This window comes from Carassius gibelio, chromosome A2, assembly GCF_023724105.1.
Source record: "Carassius gibelio isolate Cgi1373 ecotype wild population from Czech Republic chromosome A2, carGib1.2-hapl.c, whole genome shotgun sequence".
NCBI lineage: Eukaryota > Metazoa > Chordata > Actinopteri > Cypriniformes > Cyprinidae > Carassius > Carassius gibelio.
Window position 1 is genome coordinate 27,243,522 of NC_068372.1, and position 18,127 is coordinate 27,261,648.

Sequence of the window (18,127 nt, forward strand, 5' to 3'; positions counted from 1 at the left end):
AGTCCCTGGCGTCCCCTCACTGTGTCTGTCCAGTGTCCTTTAGCCAAACAGATGTGGCATTTCAGCTTGTAAGCACTGCCTCCTTCAAAGGATTAATCCCAGCAAGTGCACATAAAAGATGCTAGACAGCTGTCTGGACCAACAACAGGCCATGACTGGTTTTCATCCCTTCATGTTGCCATTAAAATGGCAGTGGGCAAAAATAAACTCTATCCCTTTGCTCTGAAGAAATAAATAGTAATCTGACATGACTGACATGATGATCTTGATTTTTTTTTTATATAAATTCAATGGCAATGCACATTTTAGAATAATACATTGAATTGTATATTTAAAAATGCATGATTTTGACTTTGAATTCTGATTGGATGAGCCACAAATTATTTACACATCTATTGAATGCTACATTCTAAATTCTACTTGGTTACTGGCTAAGCGTAAATGTCTGCCCTTCAATCCCAACTTTTTTTGTTCTTTGTCCCTGTTTGAAACACGTTTCTTTGTCATTCTCACGTGTAAATAAAGCAGTCCTGCCCACTGTATAAAAGTTACAACAAAATCGTAGCCTTTATATAATATAATCACCCACTACAACCATAATTCCAACCCTACCTGGCATATACGTCAATGGTTAATCACTTAGTGCCCTACCCAATTTACACCTGTTTGAATTATTAGCAGCAATGAGACATTAATATGTCTGGCTGACTGCCTTCTGTAACCCAGTAACCTACAGGGCGATGACACGCCGCCGCTAACCTTTGGATTTCTAGTTATATAGTAACTCACTGGAGGCACTGTGCAGTGTTAATCAGAACAGTAAATGAAATAGACAGTATCAGCTATTAAGCCATATATACTGTATGACAAGTCACATTAGCTTATGTAAACCCCAGCACGTGAAAACGCAACTTTCAGCCTTTTAGTGTAAATCTTTAACTAAAACCTTGCAACCTAGAGACTACTTTTGTCCTTTTTAAAGTCATAAATCAGGTGATCTAGAGATCTAGAGGTGACCTTCAAATGACACATTATTAGCCAGTAATGTGAACTTTATTTAAACCCTAAGGGCGTCTTCCTGTGATATACACTGCCTGGGGGCCATGAAGGAGAACACTGCATTTTAATATAATTACAGCTGACAGTTCTACATTGATATCTCTTTCTAATACAATCATATAGGTACTATTGGGAACAGTACATGGCTTAAACATCATCTGCAGTGATAACTAAGTAAAAACTAAGCGGAAGAAACCATTTGAAACCTCATTTTGAAGCACATCAAAGCAAATTTAACATTTTACCAGATCGCATTATAATTATGTGTGTAGCTAACATTATTATGTTCTTGCTATCTTCTTATTAGCATATAAACATGATAAACAAAGTGTAGATCTAAATAAAAACCATAAATCTTTTTTACCATAAATCTGTTGATGCGATGCAATGCAATTCAGAGCAATCAAGGCAACAATATTAAAAATTCTCTCTTTAAAAGACAAATTCATGTACCTCTTTGGCCTCTTAAGCAAACTTTGCCTGCTAAAAATATCATGTCCAAGTCCACTGCCAGCAAAAGTTCATAGTCACAATCTAACTGCCAATTCAGCATTTTCTTTTTCAGGTCACTGACCTCAAGGACTAACAACTGCTACTCAATAGTAGATTGGCTGAATTCTGTCATGTTTGTCTATGAAAGCCAGAAGTCAAGAAATATAAATGGGAACAAGCTTTCCATAAGTTGAATAATTTACAGTTTAATTAAATAGGCTTGTAGCAAATTAATTTATAGTATATCTGGTCTTCAGCATATTTAATTGCATTCAAAATCTCAACATAAATCTTATCCTAATTATATAAACATGAACCACATAACTGCCTTGCAGGCAGTTTTATAACTAAGTATCAAGTTAATGTAATTTATGTAACTGAATGTGTAGCAATGGCACATGGGCTACTACATGTTTTATATAAGGACTTACATAAGTTTAGAGACAGATAGTTCATATTCCTCAAATGCTAACATTTTAACACAATTAGAACTAATTGTGATGTCACAAATATTATGCATTTATTTTGGTGGTTTTAAAGACTTCACAGACAAGAAAACTTCTTCAAATCATTCTGAACTTCAAGCATCTGAACATCCTTGGATGCACTTCAGCACTTCAGCATCAAAACCAAAAGTATTTAACATACAATTCAATGTAGATGTATATTATAATTGTAAACGACATTTAGCAGGCTAAGAAGAGACAACAATGTGATTTTTCATGAACTATGCAGGAGACGAAAACAAAATTAACCCCTTTGAATATTTAATGGTGGTGTCAGTTCTAGCTGAAAAAAATGTTTTGACTCAACTGTCTTAATGAACTCTTACATTTGATATAACATGAATTTCACCAGTCCTGAAGAAAATTAAACACAGATATTGATGTCTGTGCTCCATGATGTCATGGAGCCAGTCCTGTGCCATCAGGTCATGGCTTAGAAATGCACTATTTCAGAGTAGCATGTGACAGGAAAACCGTTCTTAAACTGTTGCTGTCCTACGCAATCTGTTGACACACATTTGTGTTTTGGAACTTGTTGAGAGATCATATTTGCAGATTCATGAATTTACAGAACCACAGCCTAGTTTTATATCATATTAGTTTGATTATCAGTAGAGCTGTCCAATTTTTTAAAATGGGTTGAAGAGTGAAAAATAAACTATATTCAGTGCCCGGGGCAATTGATGAAAACGTCACTTTTAAGTATCACCAATGTAAACATTTAAGTGATTTTATACAATTATAGTGCAGGAAAATGCAAAAGAAAACTAAATTTTTGAGTTATATTTTTTTGCGTCTTATTGTACTTGAATGGACAAATATTAGTAGTTTCTAAAGTGGCATACAAATTTGAGAAATTGTATATAAAAAAATTAATAAAATGTGTGTGTTGCAACAACCCTGAATGATTACAATGCAAGGTTACATGTGTCAAAACAATGAAAAACTGTAATAACTAAAAATACTTTTATTTTTTTGATAATTTAAATAAATGAATGAAAAAATGCCATTGTCGCTCTAAAGTTAACTTTGCCAAACAGAGAGCAAGTATACTACCAGCACACAGTTTAATTAATTTTCAATATGCTATTTGGTGACTCATTAGAACTGACGTAATGATGTAGCTGCTTGATTGCCGCCTAGCCTTACATAATGCTGAGGTCTTTGTGGTAGCCATATTCCAAAATGTCCTTGTAAACAGCTGTTTGGTAATATTGCAAGCAGGCGGCAGGCAGCTAACCAAATCTTTCCAAGGAGACACATGTGATTGGGGTTACACAAGGACATGTGTGGAGACCTCCAGATTAGATGGTGCGTCTCATTCTTCTAACCCTAAATTCAGCATGTTTTTCTTTTAACTCCATGCATTATTGCAATACACAATCGAGTATTTCAGATCTTTCGAGCCCTCAGTTCTAAAAGAAACACCTTTAAAAAGGTGATTCAGATAGGTGAGCGAATAAATACAGTAACTTCAGGAAGTGTTTCTTGAGGTTTCTGGGATCTCCAACTCAAGATGTGTGTGCAAAGTGAACAAAGGCCAGAACTTTATCGTGGTACCTTCTTTATAACACTACGCAACAAGCATTTCCAGCCACAACTGGTTTCAACCAGACCTTTCTCTCTCTCCGGTCAGGAAAAAAGCACTTTATCAATCAATTACTTATCTACACTCTTACTTGTCTACCGCCTTTAGGTGCACAGATGGGCACCAGAGAAGGTGAACGTGGCATGGCCAGGTTAGCAGCTGGAAAACCTCAAAGCTCATACGCAGAAATTTCACTTGCTTTGTGGGGGTCAGAGTCACCCATTTCGGGAAAAGGAGGTTTATCTCAAGTTACAGACTGATGGAATCAAATGCATAGAGAGAATTATATATGACAATGCAGTATATGAGGTCCATGTCTATATATGAGATCCTGTCTGCACTAAACAATTATGTAATGCAGTAAAACTACGTTTGCATGCCAAACACTTGTAATAGTTGAAAGTTTGCCACAAATGAAACAACACTAAAATCACAAAACATATAAAACTGCAGTTTAAATAAATCACATCTTCAGCATAATCTAATTCCTCGACTGTCCTGTTTCTCATCTACTGAACCACTCAACAAACTCAAGTTAAACTTGGAAAGATAATATCAACGAACGCTTTGGCTAGATGGACTGTGCGTGTGGCACTCTGCCAGTAATAGTCTAAATACATAAAAATGCACCGAGGACTGCCTTCGTGCGTCATCACTTCCTACCCTCCCACTGCCTCTGCTGCAGCAGCCAATCCCATGTCAACTGCCAACGCTTTCAGCCTCTTGTTGAGTGAGTCTAGATATCAGACACATCACTAAAACGCCTCGCCTACACTATCTCTTTTATAGCCAGAGTGCGAAGTTCAACAATGACCTGGGTGGGCCTACAGCATGTATTTAAAACCGCTTTATTTGAAGAAAGATAGTGTTTCCACTCACACAGATAAACGCAAAGCATCTTTTATTTCAGCAATTTAAGGTGCTATGTACACATCTACCCTCAATAGGTGCTAAAATGAGAATCCATATCTTATCTAGTATTAGAAACCAAGATTATATGTGTGTCCAACTACTGTTAAGTACAAATGATGCTCAGTTCCTGATTACGTTAGTGCTGCATGCTGCTAACCATTATTCCAGCATCTCTAGTACCAAAATAGATCTAACAATTAACTAATCGCAATAGGTTCTAATTTGGATCAAGCTGTGGAACATTTACGGTCTTGGCCATGAAAAATAGATTAAATACAAGACAGAAAAGCAAGAAATTTGACATTCTACCTCCTGATACCATTTAAAAAATGCAGCATCTGACAAATCAAAGCAGATGTTGAAAGACAACATCTTAAAGACTGCAAGCAGTTATTATTTTTTATTCAATCTGCACACTTTAAATGGAATAAATCACAAAATGCAAATGAAAATGTCAAAATATATTCAAATTAGCTCACATCAAGCTAAATATTTTGGGAAATGACTGCCAAAAAAGTACAATTCAGCTTTGAGGAAAAGACCAGGGAGATAAATATGCTGAAAAAGAAAGACCTCTTTATATAAAGTTGGATATATAAGTATGTCCATGCATATTGGATTTATGTATGATTTTATTGCCCATCTGCACAATGTTACCATAAGGCATGAACATACTGAGATATCAACATTATGATTTTCTGTAAAGCTGCTCAGAAATGTGTTTTGTGAAAAGTGCTATAAAAATAAATTGTCTTTTTTGACAGTTTGTTGTATGTCAATGCACAAGGAAGTCGATGTGATTGCTACATTAGAGGCAGATTAAGATATTTGGAAGGAGTAGGTCAGTAGCCAGCAAACACCCCTTCCCTACCTCTGCATATCTGACTTCAAAATCAGTTACCCGGCATACGCTGCAACAAAAGTGGACAACTGCCAACTTCAGGCCATATTTACTCTTTAAAAATCAATTTAAGAGCAAAGCACAGCCAGAAATAACAAGTCAGTCATCATTTACTCATCCTCATGTTGTTCTAAACCCATATGGCATTTTTGCTTTTGAGGAATGCAAAAGGAGATATTAAGATGAAAAATAGTTTCAGTAACCATTCAGTTTCATTGTATTGCAAAAAGATCCACTGAAAGTGAATGGTTACTGAGTGACTGACTGATGACTGACTGATTCTGCCTAACATTTTCCTAAAGAAATAAATATAGGTTTCCTGTATTCTTAGTTGAAATGACCACATACTAAAAGGGAATTTGATTTAAATTTTATGAATTAACACAAACTAAAACACATGCAATAAGTGCTTCATTCATTGTTCCATGCATAAGTCTGAACTCTGCATAATTTACAGCAAGACATTATCTAACATTCATGACTCTACTCGTGACAATTATATATACAGCCTGCAATGACGTATAATTACCACATTTCAGACCCATAGGCTACAGTAGATGAAGCTGAGATCCATTCATTTTAGCGAGAGAAATGTATGGCAAACTATTTAAACATTTATTATTTTATTAACTCTCTACTTTTAGGTTACCAGTAGTTTATTATTATTATTATTATTATTATTATTATTAGTAAGTAATGTAGTGTAAATTTTACATTTTAAGAAATTCAATAATACAATATACAGTAATACTTATTCATTAGAAACTATTACTTATTCCTTACAAAACTAAACAAATATTTCTTGGTTACTAAAATAAGTCTTAGCAAATATTCCACTTATCCTATAACACACTGAATAATAACACTTATTTATTAAACTATAGAATACATTCCAGTTATTACTAATAATTTTTTGTAATAAGTGACTGAATCAATAATAGTTAGTATTCATAGTGATAGTAATGAATAGCTGCTAGTGAAATTATTAGTTAATTAGTTAGTATTGAATTTATTACAAGTAAAAATCAGTACTAGTAAAAAAATATATACTAAGATGCTAGTTTTAAGGAATTGATGGCTTGCCATGACAATGAGGCTAGTAGGCTGGCTCATAACTACGAGTTCTTGGCTCATATATTTAGTCTAACGTATTGGAGCCTGAGTAATTAAGGTGCATTTAAATTTTAAAAGTCATATGGCTTTTTGTGGTTGAGGTAAACAAGGAGGACAAAACTGTAGTGATATATAGGGCTTTGTTCTGGAGCACTGACCAGAAATGACCTAATCGCTGACACAGTTATGCAACGCCTAAGTTTAATATATATAAAATATACATCTTTAACATAAACATGACCTAGTCGAGGCGTTTTACATATGCAACCGTGCATCTTTATGAACATCACTTTCTGTTCATGACACAAACTTGTTTTTGAGCACTGGTCACATTGCATTCAATAGAAAGTGTTATACAACAGCTCATCCACCGGCTCTTTAAAACATGAATGTATCCTACCTGACAACTTAAACAGTCTTGCTTTTCATACAAGAAGCACGTCTCAAAGAAGGTCTCCGTCCTGTCCGGCCAAAAGTCCGGCTTAGTAAAATATATTCCTAAAATTCCAGTCGAGCCGCGGCGTCAGTTTGACACACTTCAGCACAGAATGCTCCCTCACACCGCTGCCCTGGATCTCTCGGGCTCGCAGCATGACCTGAATTCAAACTCCTCCCACCGCGCGCTCCTATTGGTCAAACTCCGCTTATTAGCATGCGGAAAATGCGGAAATACCAGAAGCGCGCTGTGATTGGTCGAAAGGACCGCCAGTCTCTTTACATAAGTATGTTATACGTCTCACGTGGACGCCCATGGCCAGTGACGACGTGCGCTGCGTATGGGCAAATCAGTAGTAAGAGAAAGCTGGGTGAATGGGACGCTGACTAGGGAAAAGTGCGTGGTTGGTTCGGGAAAGCCGAGTACGTTGTAGTGTTATACAAACGGTTATACAAGTGTGTGTACAGTCAATGTGGTCTCGCCCTGTATGCGCGAAACACGGCATGTGATGCTATTAGAATAGCTTGGAATATACGTGCGTGGTTGCTCGGAATCATCCACTACGAATTACAGATACATTAGTGATTGTTACATGCACTTATAATATATATTTCTGACAATTTGTATCAATTTCGTATTCATTTCAGGCACATTTGGCATTTCACATAACATAACGTAACAGCTACATAACATCTCATACAGATGCCATTGCACAACATCTCATCTACATAAAAAAAAGATATTATTAACATTATTATTATTATTATTATTATTTGCCTTTAGTTATTATTAAACTGCATATTTTGGAGCTGTAGTGTTCCAAGTGACATATTTTAAAGGCTACTTTGCACATCCTTTATAACAAATAATTTTTCAGGTATTATCCTTTATTATAACTGATAGCGGCTGTACCTATATGTTTCAGAAAGCACTTTGGATGAGTTTATTAGAGCACACAATAATAAAACATTGTGCGTGGGGAAACACTCTCTCTTTCACTGTTTGGACTCTCTCCATCTCCATCTGTTAGAAGATCCTGTCTTTTGCCAATGTTATAATTGTGCTTTTTCTTGTTGCATGCATTTATTTTTACTTCTAAATAGAGCACACAGGCAATGTTCTGGTTTGAGCTGCTAAAACTGGCATTTGTGTGATGTGTAAACACGATTTATTCTCTAGTGAATTGTGTTGATTGCCGTGATAATGATTTTCAATCATACATAGTTATATTAGTTCCATCTACCATTTAAGCAATATCACATGAGCAAGAGTACTGAATATGGCCCAAGCAAATGTAATGATAAAAAAAAAATCTTAAAGAAGATGGACAAGACATTTTCAAAAATCTCTTTCTTCTCCTCTCTCGTGCACACAGAGTTCTTAATAATAATATTAATAATAATAATAATAATAATAATAATAATAATAATAATAATAATAATAATAAATACCTCTCAAATAACACCAGATGGCATCTATCGCTTCCAATATGAATCCACAAGACTGGATGTCAAACCAGACTATTTCGAAGAACTCTCATAGACTCTCACGGAACACTTTCTTTCTGTCTGTCACACTTGTGTCTGAGAATAATAAACAAAAACATTATAAATCCTCAATTGCTCTCTGTTATTCACAAGGCAGGTATTTCATTATACAAGAAAATACATATGAATTATTAACAGCTGATCATTAGTGATGTCTACAAACTGCCAGCAGTTTCTGAGCATTAATGAACCTTGAAAGTCTACAGACCAGTGTGTTAATATTTTAAAGGATTTGATCCAGTTAGCACAAAAAGAACATTGTGTTCACCGGTGAAACTAAATATGAAATTAAAATATTGAAAAATGAGACGTGTGATACAATGAGGTCTGATAGTGAATGCATAAATGGATTATATGATAGTATCAGAGACAGAAATAAAAGGGCTGAATGAGGATCCAAACCAAAAAAATCACTCTAAATGTTCAGTCAATCCAATAGAGACATGTTGGTGTTTGTTGTCCCAACGGAAGCACTTTATGCCTGAAAAAAAGCAATGAGTCATTGAATTGAGTGCAGCTCAATCTAATAGTTCCACTTTTATCAGATGCTCATCGGGTAAAAGGCTTTTTGCTGTGTTTGAGTGTGCTTGTCATTGGCTCGGGTTTCATGAAATGCTGTGGAAGTGACGCACATAAAATATAACCGAAGGCCAAACAATCCTACAACAAGGCACTTGAATGACCCATTATTAAGTGATTTTCTGCAAAAAAGTATATTCATTGTTTTATAATGAGCTAATCTTTTTTCTTTTTTTTTGCAATGAATGATATTTCAGCGTGTTACGTCCTCACCAAGAATGATGACTAGAACAATAACAATGAAGATATCGTTTTAGCAATCAGTACAACTCTTTGTTCACACCACAACTAACAATAATGTCACAGAGGAACAACATCATTGGAATTAAGCTCAGAATTATTATTTTTTTCCAACTAATGAATGAAAAATATTGATAGACAATCAGAATACACCTGACTTATTAAAGCAGCAAATGACAAAACTGCACACACAAATCAGAATGTTTTCTGCTGGTGTGGACACTTATGTAGTTATAGTTACCGTTTGTGGTGAGATTGAGCCTTTATGGATGATGAAATCAAATGAAATCATATTTCTGTCACTCTCAAAAATAAAAAAAAGTATAAAAACTGTCACTGTGCAGTACCTTTTCAAAACAGCATCAACTTTTGTTTTTCTAAGGTTAAAAATCCTTCATTAAGAAGGGAGTCACATAATGTGACTATATATACTATGACATATATACGGTAGTAATGCATCATTAGCAAAATAATCTAAAACCAAACTGACTCAGAACCAAGGCTTTTTAATGCTGGAGTTTATTCAAATGCTCATAATAATTCAAACACATTTTGGATGTAAAATATTCTGTGGTTCCTTTAAACTGTCTGTGAGTCCTTTGGTTTTCCTAGTACAATTTTATATCCTATTAAATTGTCCATTAAAATGTGAATTATTCCACTTTTATATTTTTATTTCCTACTTTGCACTCAAACTCACATTCAAATACTCTTCTCTCTTTGATAACCAAGTGAAGCTTGCTATTTTTGTAATGCCATCTGTTTGGCCTAATTTGATCAAAATGTAAGCTGCAATCTTCAGTTCTATCACATAAACTCTAACATCACCTCTCATATCTTCCTCATTAAATAATAACACTATAGAAATCATGCTGAAACATTTTATACTTACATGTGGTTTTTACAAAGCATGCTTCTTTTGTCTGTCTATTGTAAAAAATAAATAGAAGTAATGAAGTTCATTAAAAGCTAACTATACCTACCCTACCTATTTCATGTATTACAGAGGTTCCAATTTCTTTGGCCTTAAATACAGCAGCTAATTTCCCATTTAAAAGAACACAATGTTCTAAGGATGTAATTGGGGAAAGTAAAATTACATCTCAGATTTTTCATTTATTCTCCTGCACTTTATGATAACACTTTAAAAAGCTATTAAATATATTTTATTGCACATTCAGCACATAATGTCTCCTGTAGAAAGTAGCTCATACTGCTTGGCGTCTTCACCCAGATTTTCCACTGTCTGCTACATCTGTCTGGAATAGAAAAAGGGGAGTTGTCTGTTGGATCATGTTCTGAGCATTACATCACCAACCCACATATATAACCCAGCAGCAGACATGAGCCGGATGGAAAGGCTCTGGCATGTTGCCCGGTGAACGCGTGCTGTCTTCCATAAACTCTTCTCTCAAACTTCCACCCCTTCTCTCTCTTTTCCCCTTACTGTGGAATTTTAAGCAGATAGCAGTGCCTGTACTGCCATACACGAGCCAATGGTATTGTAAGAGGAAAAAGATTTTATCTGCACGTGGAGCAACGTCATAGAGCTCCATGACAGAGCATTTTATGTATGGGATTACAAAATGAAGGATGTTTTTATTCTGCCATCATTTTTGCCAAAAAAAAAAAAATCGAGGATTGAAAATCATCTTCACTTGATTATTAAATTAGCAATTAAAAAATCTATATTATTTATTCAAGAATTAGATGTATAAAAAAAAAAAAAAAAAAAAAAAACACAATTCTATACCACACCATATATCTATCAAAGTCGATTGCAATTGCAAACAAATGTGTATATTTGTACATAAATAACTTTACATATTAAATACCATGAATCATTGACAAAAAGTCAAATGTTATATTGTACTTTATACTTTCTTTTTCAAGCAATTATGTCATTCACTATGCCTCAACAAATAAATTAAGTACACAAAATTGTACACAAAAAGCAAGAAAAAACAACACACACACACACACACACACACACACACACACACACACACAAACACACACAAACACACACACACACACACACACACACACACACACACGTATATACACACACCATTAGTATTGTTCTTTTGAGCATTTAAAAAAAAAAGATTCAATTCACAAGCATTTGCAGGGTTTTAGCTACACCTTCTACTTTTTTATTACCTTTACTAAATGGCTCATATTTCTTGTCTTGTGTTGAGCATTATTAAATCATTCACGATGCTTCTGATTCCATTGATGAAAGTGTTAATGAAGGACACCAGGCAGAGAACCATTAACAAGGATGAACTTTTAATGCCCACCTCTCTCCATGACGTAAATCCTTAAGGAAAGAAGCGTGGGTTTGCTCTTGGCTTATCAGACGGTGTGGAGGTTTGTAAAGTGCTTCAGGGAGACAACACGAAAACTCACAATCACACAACAACCACAAATTACTATTTTTGCAATATGATGCTTCCTTATTATGTAACGTATAACTTGAATTTCCTTATAAAGTCCTATTGCCTTGTCCTAGGATTGCATACACCAAATCTATTCACTGATGCTAAAAAGGCATCCTAATGCTGCTTTATTGAATCATTGCTGAAAAAAAAAGCTTTAGGATTATTGTATTTAAGGGTAACATCTAAATCTTTAAGTAGCTTAATATTTGCCATGTAACTTGTTTTGAGCTAATGGAACATGATTGGCTCATGCTATGATAAATTTCAGGTATTGTTGTGCAGTACCTTTGCATCTCTCCTCTAATGTGGATCTGTTTTCACATGCATGGATCTGTGTTGCACCATTATAAAAGGTTCTTGCATTATGTTTTAGTTTTCTAGTTTAACAGAGCTGTTAAATCTCACACCCTCCTCTAGCTTGAAAGCACTTGTAGAGCTTGAGGGACTTTTCTACTCAAAATGAACACATTACTCAGGGCAGAGGAGTTATGACCTGAGAGGCATCCCAGTTATATGGAGTTGACTTCTTGCCGAATGACTCTTGCTGATGTTGCTTAGGAACAGCCATGAATCAGTGAATGGGAGCCTGCTGATGGGTGATCAGGAGCAGAAAATGAAAATCTTTACACTTTCTGATTTATAAACGACAGAGCCAGGGAAACATTTGCTTCTGACTGCTGAAAACTTCTGGCTGTGGTTATTGTTGTCAACAAAAACTATATATTTTTTTAATAATCATCACTGTTTAAAAAAGAAAAAAGAAAAAAAAGAAAATAAAAACCAGCTGTGGTTACCAGGTGGTAAAGCAAAGCAAAAATGAAAATTATTCACATGTAGCTTTTCCACAAACTGAGGTAAATACAAATATATAGAAGGTGCACATATACAAAACATGTAACAGTAACACACACACAACACTAAGACAATGTGATAAACATTAATTTAACAACAGAAGTTCTATAAACATAAAACCCTAACATAACCTATAAGAAAAGAAACTTCAAAAAGTCAACAATTGTTAAGTAACACGGTGTGATTTAACAGTATTTTACTGTAACAAAAGATGAAATGTCTAGAGGTATTACAGTTTTTCAAAATAAAGAGCTGGAACTTAGCCATTTAACAGGCTTTACCACAGCATTTTTATTAGTTTCTTAACCGTTAAAATTACAATACGTTTTTTTTACAAGTTGATGCTTAGGCATTTTAATACAGGTATTAATAAGATAATGAAACAGCCACAATATTTAACTCATTAAGAAATAAACTGAATGAGAGAGAGAGAGAGAGAGAATATCCTCAGCTGTGCAATCTGTGCTAAAGAATAACAAATATAAAACTTTTTAAAGGTTAATAAAGATAAAATATGTCAAAAATGTTCTGCAAACTTGTTTTAAAGATGCTTTAAATGGTAGATTTTGGAAATCTTTTCTGAGTTGCAACATTGTCAGAAATTGTATTTTTACCTTAATGAGGACACAGTTTCTTTTAGAGAAGCACAGCATGTTGTACATTTCTGTGAAATAGGGAAACTGAAATACATTATTAATCTGAACAATTAGTGGCAGTGGCTCAGTGGTTCATGTAGGTTGTCTACAAACTGGAAGGTTGGTGGTTCATTCCCCGGCTCCACCTGACCAAGTGTCGAGGTGTCCTTGAGCAAGACACCTAACCCCTGCTGCTCCCGACGAGCTGGATGGTGCCTTGAATGGCAGACACCGCAGTCGGTGTGTGAATGTGTGTGTGAATGGGTGAATGTGAGGCAAATTGTAAAGCGCTTTGGATGGCCATGTGGTCTGTTGAAAGCGCTATATAAATGCAGTCCATTTACCATCAGAACAATTACAAAAGGGTGATTTGGAACCAAAACTATTACATACATATTCAATAAAACTAATTCCTGAGATCAGTTAAAACAGATATCTGACAGCCACAGGTCACTATTGCCTGCTAATATAGGCCTAGAATAAAATATTATGACATATGTTAAATGAAATGATGGTTTAAAGTTAAAATGACTTGATGGATAGATTTTCACTTCACAAGACATTAATTGATGGACTGGAGTGGCGAGCACTTGTGGATTAATGTAATGATTTATCATCTGTTTGTACTTTCATTCTGACGGCACCCATTCACTGCATAGGATCCATTGGTAAGTGATGTTATGCTTCTCCAAATCTGTTCCCATCCAAAAACTAACTCAACAACATGTTTCAGCAAATTTTCATTTTTGGTTGAATTATTTCTTTAAACCCCATCTTACAAGATCACAATCATATGCCTCTACTTTTGCCCACATCTAATCAATCTAATTGACAACCAATAAGTCCGCATCCTACATTTATTCTTTATTTGATTTTTTTTAAATAAACTTGTTAACTTGGATGTACATCACAACACAGAAGAGAAGCTCTGTCATCACTTCCGTTTCATTGCGACTTTAAAACTCATGAGGGCCGATCCAAGTCTGAGTGTATAAACAGTCCATGACTAACTGTCCAGAATAAACGCAGTGATTTCTGTGATGAATGATCGCATTCGGACGCATCATGGATCTGAGCTGATGCAGAAGAGAGTTTCCCTTCAGAAAATTCATGCTCATATAAAGTCATTACAGTCCAAACACGAGAGGTGTTTTTGCCTCCCACACCCGATGAGCCGGCGGAAATGCATCACAATTTCACCCACTTATAAATGCATATCTTCTCACATCCCCTGCGCACAGACACACACATGATCACACGCCACCACACTCCTACTAACACAAACCCACGGCACTGGCAGCCTTCATTTGCCCACTGAATCATTACACGTTTTGTAGTTTTCATGTCAAGTCTCAAGTGCTTTACTCAGATTGTTGAAGATACAAAAAACAACCTGATATACACTGATATAAATGTAACATTATAAAACATATAATCTATGCTGATATAGCACTAATATAACCGATATGTTTTAAAGCATACCGTATATAAATATAAGTGATATATGTTTATATGCATGTATATATGTATCAATAATATTACTATATATCAACATAGAAATGCATGCAAGTAATGACCAATAGTACATTTATAGTACATATACACACATACATGCATACTTCTAGTTACTATGCTTTTAATAAATTAATATTAAAAAAGGTAAAAAAAATAATCTAAACATTTTTTGTTATTATGAATATGTTATCAGCATAGCAATTTTAAAAAAGCATTTTAAAATCTACTATATATATAATTTGTCCTGTCCCCTTATTGCCTGAATAACACAATGCACCCAAGTTGGCATGCACATAATAATCATTAGATATTGACGTCAAAACCTTAATTTGTTTTAACATTTTGGCAAACACTAAAATGTTGTTTATTTGCAGGTTTAATTGAATAAATAAAACTCAGTGTGGCCTAAAAGTCCCCAAAACTTGGGAAAACAAAAAAATTAAGTAAAAGCATCAATAAGATGCCACCACAGTAGAATTGAATCTACTGTCATGGAGGAGGTGGGAGCTTCAGATTCCCACATTTGTGAACACGCTTGAGAACCACACACGGTGTGACTTGACGCAGATGGTGGGCAGGGTTTGTGTTTTTAACTCAGAATGCCGTATTATGTGCGTCACAGACACATATATTTTCGATTAGGCCCAAGCTGATATGTTTTAACACTGCATGGCATAGCTTTCAGATTATACAAATGACAAACTATTACAAACATGCATTGATAGAATTTGCCGAATAGAACGAGCCTAAAGCTTTTTGGCATGAGGTATATTACTGTTGATACAGAACTCTAATAAATTGGAAATTCCAGATGTATATATTTCCTAGATTATATATATATATATATTTATATATAGTGCATTTAATCCCTTATCAGTGCTCAGTTTTAGTTCAAGTAAGAACCTATGACTGTAGAGTTTCTATTGAAGGTCAGCTCTATAAATAACTATCCAAACAATATGATTTCAAAGTAAAATAAATAACTGAGGAATCAACAGTTGTTAAAGACCCTGTTAAATTATTTCAGAAGTGCATTTATCACACATTTTCTGCTGAATCAGGAAGTTGGAGAAAAATATGTCCATTTCACTAAAAATTAAAAAATAATAATGTTAAAAATAATCATGATTTTCAGTTGTAATATTGCTTGTAAAAATGTTTAACTGGTCTGAATACACAAACATATTGAAATGCTTAGAAAGCCAGATGGCCAGTGGGGCAAACGGGGACACTAGCCAAGACAATGAACCTTTGGTGCCCCTGAACTTTAGGTGATCCCTGAGTGCAAGAAGAGTGACAAAGTATGGTGACACATACTCAAATTCGTGCTCTGAATTGCGCACGCACACACACACACACACACACACACACACACACACACACACACACACACACGCACACACACACACACACACACACACACACACACGCTGGTTTATTGCAACTTGTGAGTCAACCCGATTCATGAGCTGTGCTGCTCTCTAGTGGTAATGACAAGGCACTACAAGATATTAACAAAATACGTGGTGAAAAATATAGGCCTACTCCACCATCCCACCATCTCACTTTTTTAAATAATCATGATTTAATTAATATTCATCTGAATTCTTTTATAATAACAACTCTATACAGGTTAATCTATGAAGCTTACAGATCCGCTGCAACCTCATTGCAGAGTAGTTTAGTAGATAAGGCCTTGGGCAAAATCTGTGTGATGGCGCCCTCTTCTGACGGGTTGTCTCTTAAACTACATTTTTTTTTAACTATTCGGACAGGATTAGTTTTGCCAGGGTAAATGGAGCAATGTAATTTCTACCTCACGACGCCTATAATATGAATGGCACGGGATAAGAAATCTATCTAAAAAAAAATTAATAAAAGAAAATACTACCAGAAGTGGGTAACTTGATTTGCGCTCCGCCGTCACCTGTTTGCTGTCGTGCGTCATCGTTGCCTCCTCTTTTTTTTGAGCAACTGAGATAGTGACCCCCCTCTCCCTCTCTAGGCAAAAAACACCTAACCCTAAAAAAATTCTAACAAAAGGTTTCTCAGCTGTTTTTTTTGTAGAATTAGCTGTCCTTAACCCTTTAAGGTACGCACTATGGAAAAACAGCAAAGGAAAAATTATTTCTTTGCATTTATTATTCAATAATGATAACAATAACAACAATCAGTAGTTTTTTTTAATGAGACCCTACAGTATTTTAGATACAGCCCTCTACCAAACGGTTGAGATGTCTGTTTATAACAAAATAACAACATTCAGAACAAGTCATTTTAAGTGCAAGTTCTTGGCCAATAAAAAAATCTGATGACTAGTGCCATCTATTGGATTCTTTTAGCATTACACGACTACACCAAACTGTAGAGATGGCTCATTCAGGTGGAGATAAGCTTGATGCATTTTTCAGTGAAATATAGTGACTTAAAGTGTGGTCTACCAAATCGTTGATTAGTACCTTATTAATAACATACCAAAAGTTTACCAAAGTTTGACCACTAGAAAGGTGTAATTTTCAAGCCCTTAAAATATCCTAACTCCTTCAATATTTGACTTAGTCAAGTAATCTTGGTGTCTAGCCCAATGTTTTCTGGGTCTGTGAATCCATTGGACTTGTCTAAATTGCACTAACATTATTACATACTTATGGAATACATGATACTGTAAGGTTTTATCATTGTTTGGGGTGAACCAGAGATGTAAACAATTTAGCCTATGTCATGTAACTCCTACCCAGTATGTGTTTTTTTTACACCAAAATTCAATGTAAAAGTTATTGCACCCAAAAGTAACTTAAATTGGAGTTGTATAACTTTAATCAGAAACAACCGTGAATTAGCCAGAACAGAGGCCTGTGTGTGAAACCTCTAAAATGGTCACTCATTTCAATTTGAATAAGGTAATACATATATAATACATCCTCTATAGATGTTTTTGAGTATAAAGGTGGCATTATACTAAACCTAACAAAACTAAATTCACAATTTTCAGTAATTCAGAAGATGGTGGAAGAGAATACTGACATTTGATATCGCTTGACTCATTGTAATGTTGTTGGCAGCACAGGGTATACCATTTTGCTCAAACAAAATTCATCCTTGACTACTTAAAAAAAAGAAAAAGTTATAAATTTTTTGTAATTTAATAAAAAAAGTAAACTTTTTGTATATTCTAGATTCATTGCACACAATGCACACAGAAATATTTCAAGAGTTTTTTTGTTAATAATAATAAAAATTGAATATTCCACTTTGAGCTTGATTAGTTTTTATTAATTATGAGTATAAATGCTGGGCACCTCCTGGAA

At 34.8% G+C, this 18,127-nt stretch overlaps 1 protein-coding gene across 3 annotated transcripts in view; it reads right to left on the reverse strand.

The window, feature by feature from the left end:
• LOC127935330 (period circadian protein homolog 2) overlaps positions 1-7,193 on the reverse strand; it is a 34,361-nt gene extending 27,168 nt beyond the window's left edge. Inside the window, exon 1 of one of the 3 annotated variants that reach the window (XM_052533132.1) lies at positions 6,972-7,193. The gene's annotated coding sequence lies outside the window, so the exon portion shown is untranslated. Of the gene's footprint in view, positions 1-1,423; positions 1,571-6,971 lie in introns of those variants that run through there. The other 2 variants (XM_052533116.1, XM_052533124.1) reach the window with 2 other exon arrangements.
• Positions 7,194-18,127: the final 10,934 nt, after the last annotated feature.